The sequence below is a fragment of the Podarcis filfolensis genome, assembly GCF_964270895.1.
Source record: "Podarcis filfolensis genome assembly, chromosome: 4".
Classification (NCBI taxonomy): domain Eukaryota; kingdom Metazoa; phylum Chordata; class Lepidosauria; order Squamata; family Lacertidae; genus Podarcis; species Podarcis filfolensis.
This window is the reverse complement of record NC_139607.1, coordinates 2,025,431-2,030,553: the sequence shown is the minus strand read 5'-3', so window position 1 is coordinate 2,030,553 and position 5,123 is coordinate 2,025,431. Positions and strand designations below refer to the sequence as shown.

The following is a 5,123-nucleotide window of genomic DNA, read 5'->3' as shown; positions in this document are numbered from 1 at the left end:
GAAGTCTTAAGAGAAAAAGAATAATTTATGTTATTTAAAATTGCTGGAAAAAATGCTGATTGGCAAGAGTTACTTTCTACAGTTTCAGTTTCTTCTTCATAATTTTAAAATCCTGTCCATCATAGCTACTGAAGACAGTACAATCTCATGAATTACCTTTCTCTTAAAGTGTCCTTTTGAGGTCCCATCCATAGCTGTTATCCACACACTCACGCACAATTCAGCATTTCAGGATGGGAATGTCACCTACCAATCATACAGTTCTGTCTATTCTATAGATGTTGGGTATGAGATCTCAGGCCATCAAAGAAATGATTGGCTAATGTGTACCTGGCTTTCAAGCTGGGTATTGAGAACATAATTCCTAGCTTTTTTCAGGGGTATGGTGACATTCTTAGTTATTAAATATTCTCTGTCTTTTTTAAGGCTGACAATTCTTGAAAAAGATTACCAGTTCGGGGGGGGGGGGCAGACTCTCTTCCCCACTTTCCTTTAGGGTTTATGGGTTGCAAATGTCCAGATATTTTTCAACTGGAATAGTAGACCATCTTGGCTGTGAGTCATTCATTCATTCATCAATTTATTTGTATGCCGCCTTTCCATAGTTAAAACAATGCTCAAGGCGTCTTACAACGTGACAAGATTTACATAATTACCAACGTAACAAAAGCCATAAACCATAAATAAAACACATCAAAAAGTACACAACCAAATGGAAAACAATTTCCACATAAATCATAAAATCTAAAACTAAGAATACATCATTAATATCAAACACAATTTAAAATGACATAGATAAAAAACTAAAGCATTTTAAAAAACAAAACAAAAACAGAGCCCTCCCTGTGCAGAAGGAGCACTCCTTTATGGAGCCTGTCAGGCCCCACCCCAAGCAAGGAGAGAAGCAGGTCAGGGCCCTTCAGGCTCCCAGCAGGTCAGTCCTGGATCATTCATTCATTCATTCATTGTGTCTACCTTGCACCCTTTCCAGCTGGCCTGGGAGGGTGGGTTCCTGACTGACTCCAGCAAAGGAAGCCAAGGGTGCTGCATGGTGCAATAGTTAGTGTGCTGGATGGGGAGACCAGGGTTCAAATCTCCTCTCAGCCTAACCTACCTGACAGGGTTGTTCTGGGGATTAAATGAGGAGGGGTGAACCATCTAAGCCACCTTGAGGTCCTTGAAGAAAACAGTGGGATATAAATGCAATAAATAAATAACACAAATAAACAGTAACTTGGGCTGGGGTGTTGTTTCAGGGGTTCTATTGGAGTTGCTGTTGGTTTTATCATTTCTTGTGATTTATGTGGAAATTGTTCAGTTTGGTTGTGTATTTCTTGATATTTGGTTTATTGTCCGTTACTACTTTTGTTATGTTACAGTTATGTTTTATTTCATGCTTGTAATCTGCCGTGAGCATGGATTGAACTGGGGAATGTGGCATACAAATAAATGAATGTATGCAACAAATAAAAGAATCTGATAACACTTTCAATAAAGTAATAAAATCCTTACCTTGAAGAACTTTATTATTGGTTTTCTTCCTCCTGTTCCTTTCAGCTGATTTTTCCACTGATTTTTGAGCCCTTGGAGCTGATGGAAATCTTGGGAGACAAACAAACATGCATTGCAATTATATTTAAACTAAAATGACTACCAGTGCTTCAGTCCCTGGTTAGGGTCACTCCCTGGACCTAACTAGTCTACTGTCTTCAGCTAGCCCTACAAAGCCAAGGTGGGCAAGGGTCAAAGGGGGCATGTGGCCAGACACCCTTCTCCAAGCAGCTTGTCCCTGTCCTCAGCAATATCGAAAGGAACACGATGGCCAGAAACAATAACAGTATAGAAAACTTTATGAAATAATGCAAAACATCAAAACTATCAAACTGAAGTCTCTGAAAGTCCTTGAATAAGTCACGGTTCCAGACTTTACCCAGCAGAGATCAAGCTTGTAAAGCTTTGTATAATCGGCACATGTCCAATTCTGATGTCCAACTCTGAACTGCTGAACAGTGTTTCCAGATAGCAACTACTGTTTCGTTCAGTTCTTCATCAGCCAATTAATTCAACAAACACTCGTAAGTAGAAAGATGTGTAATTTCTTCATTAACCAATCTTTTTTCCAAATTGATATAATGTACATGAGAATGAAAAATACTCTGGAACAGTGCTCATGCAATTATGTAGTCATGGAAAGTGATCTAGTACAGGAGTTGGATAAAGTTCCATAGGAAGGGGAACATCAAACCCCCAATAACCATATGTTGTATAGGTACTCTCTTACCAAGGAACAACAGAATAATATTGTTGCTTAACAACAAGGCAGCTTATTATCATAAGAATTGTTGCTTCACATCTGTTGAATACAAATGAACACTAATTGGATACTTCTCAGGTCCCGCTTGGCTATGCAACAGTCCCTATGATAAGTATTTCTCCTCCTCTTCCTCCTCCCCCTCCTTCTAAAACCTTGTACATGAAACCTCGGACATCTGCTAATCACAATCTGGGGGGTGATGTCCTTCTAATAGATGACATGACAGAGCACACCAAAGTACAAATGTCCAAACTAGACTGCTCTCTCTCTCTCTCTCTCCTCCCCTCCCAATGTGGTTTCTCAGTATCAGTAACACTTCAGTCCTAACAAAGAGTGGTGTCCTGAAGGAAGCTAGAGATCAGGGTTTCAATCTTCTGCCATATTGGATCACCAGTGCTGTTCATGATTTCTCCTTAGGCTACGTTACACAAACAGCAATTTGCATGCCAAGGCCCCATGACCCTCTTGCTCCCAATGTGATAAATAACCAGACAAGACACCAGTTGTAATGGAAGATTGGGTCAAAATTAGGCCACAACTTTATTGCTTGGCTTAAGCATTGGGCACACCATTTTAACTCCAGCACGTCTGCTAGGAGTGTATCATAGGGTCGATCCGTGACCTAAATCAAATAGGGGTATCCCCCAGGAGGTCCCTGATTGAAAGGTGCTAGGGCCCTAGCCCACACTTGGGCATCTGGACAAAAGCAACTCCTCACAGATCCCTTCAACGGGATACCCTTTCCCAGGAAGTGGGAGGCAGAGGCTACAACTTCCCCTCTGCCCAAAACTAAGGCATAGCCAATGCCTAACTCTGCAAAGTTGTGACAATTGCTATGAGGTAGGTGAAAACCACATGGTCAGAGCCAACTTGATGAGGGGAAAAAACCCTGCCCAGCCCTGAATGTGTCAGCCAATCAACTCCATAGCAAGGTCTTAGCATAAAAGCAAACCTTTGAATGAACGGAGGGAGGGTTTCAGATCCAAACAGGTAAACTGACAGTTTGGGGGCACAGTGAGATGCGCTATTTATTCCCCTGGCGCAGACCCAAGTGACGCCTGCTGGCGTGGTTGGCCTTGGCCCTGCCCCTGAGGAGGCTCTGTGCCTCAGCCTGCCTGTGATTGGCCAATTTATAGGCAGACTATGATCCAGCCAGCAGGTGAAGTAGTGCTGTGCGCTGACCAGGCCCTCACACCCAGTGGCTGTGGGAATGTGACTGGGGACATATCCAGACCACAATGGGGCTTGTGGACTTGGCAAAATGTTTCCTGGACTGCACCACTTCAGACTTCAAGTGGGAGGTTATGTGTTTGAACATTTCCCCACAAAAACACACAGCTAGTGAAATGCAACTAGTTTCAACCCTTCCACTTGATGTGTTGTTGTTTTTCCTGGCTTAATCTATCTAAAATTAATAATGAGTTACGATGTTATCACTGACCACTTTCAAATAATTTATTAACTTGCTTGGCAGGTTTAAGGAAGATTGACATGGGCATTTTTCCTCAAATGCAGTTTTTAGCTGCTGCAAGCCTCTTTGAAAACTGGGGAAAGTTGGAACAGCAGGTTGCAACATGGCATGGGGCTTTGCTGTTCGGGGAGAAGGGGAAACCACAGGACAATGGGCGTCTAAAAATTAACAACAACAACAAGCCCTCATCTAGGAATGGGGGAGAAACTGTTTCAATTTGTACTACCTGAAGCAATACGAGAACACTTCCAACTCTACAGTTCTACGATTCTATGACAAATATTGAAATGGGAGAATATTCAGTGCATTTCTGCTCATTGCTAAAGCTGTTCCATTATTTTGCTTTTTTGTGGCTAAAAGAATTGCCTGTTGAGAAATGTGTCCACCTTGCATTGTGCAGTGAGCATTTAAAAAGCAGCAAAGTACTCTCTGAAAATAAATGGTTTGCCTCTCTTACATCTCTTATTCTGCATGAGTTATTTCCTCATTCTACCAACAATATTCATGAATAAGTACCAAACATTTACTAATGAAATAGTTAATGACAACAATTTTAATATAGAGTAGAGTGGGTAAAAAAAAAAAATGAATGCAGGGCAGCATGTTACAAGTGGTGTTTACTGTACTGGAATCATTTCCATATTGACAGATAAGAGCAATTTATAAAAACCAGGGAAAGTGTTTTCCTGTATAGCAACAGGACAATCAAAATGCTAAGCTGAGAATTAAGTGGGGGGAACAAGCTCCCCCCCCAAAAAGCATGCAACTTCCAGTACTATGAAAGAGAATGACACTGGCCTTCCTTCCAACAAAAGAAGCAAACCACCGTTCTATCCTTAAGGTCACCCACAAAAATGGTCTTTTATTTAACCATGAAAATTTTATCACAGAGAGTTCCAAATACAATTTACAATTAAAGACTTCTACTTTCATCACTCTACTGGGTTCTTATACATTTGTGAATGAGTCACTACAGATTAATCAACACAAAATATTTATATCATACCAATATGGATTTAAGACAGTCCCTTAGAAATAAGCCTGGAAAGTGAGCCATGACTAAGGTTGGAAGGATCTGTCACTTTCAGTTCTCTCCATTTCTTAGTTTCCCAATCTTAAATTTAGTTGTCCACATTTCTGCAGAGATTATTATTAATTATATATATATATATATATATATATATATATATATATATATATAAATTTTATTGAAATTTTCCAACATACAATAAAATAAAAACCAAACTAATCTAAATAGAAATAAGGAAAAGAGGAGACAGAATAGGGAGGGAGGAAGGAAGGAAGGAAGGAAGGAAGGAAGGAGTCTGTTCAGCATCT

General features: G+C 40.4%; 1 long non-coding RNA gene across 1 annotated transcript; it reads left to right on the top strand.

Moving 5' to 3' along the window:
- The first annotated feature begins 1,549 nt into the window (after window positions 1-1,549).
- On the top strand, window positions 1,550-4,241 carry LOC310761750. Its single transcript, XR_014547701.1, has 2 exons — window positions 1,550-2,075; window positions 3,789-4,241. It is a non-coding gene; the product is annotated as an uncharacterized lncRNA (long non-coding RNA).
- The last annotated feature ends 882 nt before the right edge of the window (window positions 4,242-5,123 follow it).